This window comes from Phyllopteryx taeniolatus, chromosome 1 (assembly GCF_024500385.1).
Source record: "Phyllopteryx taeniolatus isolate TA_2022b chromosome 1, UOR_Ptae_1.2, whole genome shotgun sequence".
Classification (NCBI taxonomy): domain Eukaryota; kingdom Metazoa; phylum Chordata; class Actinopteri; order Syngnathiformes; family Syngnathidae; genus Phyllopteryx; species Phyllopteryx taeniolatus.
Genome location: NC_084502.1, coordinates 17,745,146 through 17,747,380, shown reverse-complemented (window position 1 = coordinate 17,747,380; position 2,235 = coordinate 17,745,146). Strand labels below are relative to the sequence as shown.

Sequence of the window (2,235 nt, the reverse complement as noted above, 5' to 3'; positions counted from 1 at the left end):
CCCCCATTAATCCGTTCCAGCCTCCTCGTCCACCCCCAGGAATTTTTTTTCTTTTATAAAAAGGAAAAATAGCACTGTATAATATGGTATTTTATAAAATCACAGGGTAAAAAAATAATTAAATAAAATGTAAAGTTCGTCAGGATCTAATGTTTCATCAATCAGTGTGCTGCGCCTTCTGGTGTGCCCATCTTGGTCAATGGAGGCACTACTTTATAATACAGTCATGGAGACAATGAAGAAGAATATACTTCTTCTGCTGTTTTACCACTCAGTAAGTTGCTGTAATATTAGTAATTTTTGTTGAGGATGAAGAATATATGCATGCGAGTAATGTTATATAATCTATTTATATGTGTTTTTCCACCATATGCATTCAAATATCCGTTTCGTAAAGGGTTCTAAAACCGCAACTGTCGATGCTAACTGTTAGCATGTCAATCGCGTTTTCAATTCATTTCATCGTTATTTGTTAGCATTAAGCTAGCGGACTTTCCTAAGACAAAGCTGTGGTTGTTTTACATACACAACGTGTAATTCTTTTTATTGTATGCTTAGTTTGACAGTTATTACAGTTACTTAATTGGGAGTGGCATTAAAAGCATTTTTAAAGTGCTGCTTATTGTGAAGTGAATTGAATTGTTTACTGCCACCATAAAGTGCTCGTATCTCAAGTTCGCACTTGCAAGTCTCAGCAAAAAGTCGGCCGAATAACGACTCGTACCTTTGAAAACTCGTCAGTCGGGTCACTCGAATCTCAAGGTACAACTGAAATATGATGACATCTCATGATGATTAAGGGTTAAGCTTAAAAAATGTCAAACTTTGTGGCAAATTATTAAACCATTTTTTTGGTTATACTCCAAATTGTATGTATTTGGATGGTACATACTTCAACGCATCACTGTGCTATATTGGATTACTTTTTAAAACCCAGGAGAAAGCAGACACAAATGTTTTTCTGGTTCTTCAAAAAACGCCAGCACACTTCTGTATTTTAAACTCATGTTGACCCTTGCTGAAGGGCCAGGATGCTGCACAGGCGCTATGGTAACCTGTGGTATCCAACTGAGTGTGTCCATCTGCTAATGATCCATGCAGGCCATCATTGTGTGTCAAACAGAGTCAGCAAAACAGGTAATAAATACAGAAAGTGAGTCAGACAGTAAGTAAGAGAAGTTGAGACATGATGTTTTCCCTTACCTTCTCCATAATCAGACTCGTCTTCCCACCAAACACCACACGGCAATTAGACCTGACAATACGCTGACTCCCAGAATCCCACCAGGATTACATGTTCAAACAAAGTCGGGGGGATGGGGGAAAGGGGGGCGGCAATGCCTGAAAACTGGCACAACTTAAAAAAGGAAAAAAAGAGCAGCTCCTGCTAGCAGAGAAGTAAGTAATGTAAAGATTGAGAGGTTGAAGAAAATGGCATCTTGCATGGGCAGATGTTTTGTGGGAACATGGTAGTGAGTGTGTGGGGTGCACAGAAGCAGTCAACGATTCCCAGAGGACACCTTTGGATAGTGGGATGGTCGCACGCCAAGATCGCTTGCATGAGAGCAGAGCTAATTGGGATAATTACTTTGTTACCTCAATCATTATTGCATTTTAATGTGAATACTAAATGTGCTAAAGATGTGAGTGGGATACTGTATGTATTTATGCAATTGTGGGTGTTTTCCAAATGGCTGCATCCATCCACAGTATTGGCAATTATCTAATTCACAGTGTGTTGCATTCTGGGACAGGTAAAGCCTAAGGATGCTATCTCGACCATGCAATGATTAACTGCAAACTATATTATTCATCGGGCGGTTATGTTGAATTGATTAAATGAAGCAATTTTCAATTATTAAACCATGTGCATCCTTATACAGATATTTACTTTCTATTTTGGCCTTTTGTCCATTTACAAGCACACGTGTTTGAAAATTAACTTTTGGATTGGGACAGGTGAGGTGAGGTCCTCTCTGGCACATTATTTATATTCATTTGTGATACACACAAGTAACTCCACTTCACTATAAGTCCACACATATGTATCCCTTTTGTCACCATGGTGACTGTCAAAGTGGAAAGGATTTCCTCGGCTAAAATGGCCTCTTTAGCCAGAAAATTTTTTTTAGTGCCCCCTTTTGCTTTGGCCCAGGCAGAACAAATTTTTATTTGGCCTTTTTTTAACCTCCTGGTTTGTATGGAGGTTTTTTTTGTATGTATGTTAGTTTGCTG

General features: G+C 38.7%; 1 long non-coding RNA gene across 1 annotated transcript; it reads left to right on the top strand.

Annotated features, from left to right (window-relative positions):
- The first annotated feature begins 205 nt into the window (after window positions 1-205).
- LOC133481941 (uncharacterized) lies at window positions 206-1,285 on the top strand. The gene is made up of 3 exons (XR_009789650.1): window positions 206-274; window positions 1,025-1,137; window positions 1,219-1,285. It is a non-coding gene; the product is annotated as an uncharacterized LOC133481941 (long non-coding RNA).
- The last annotated feature ends 950 nt before the right edge of the window (window positions 1,286-2,235 follow it).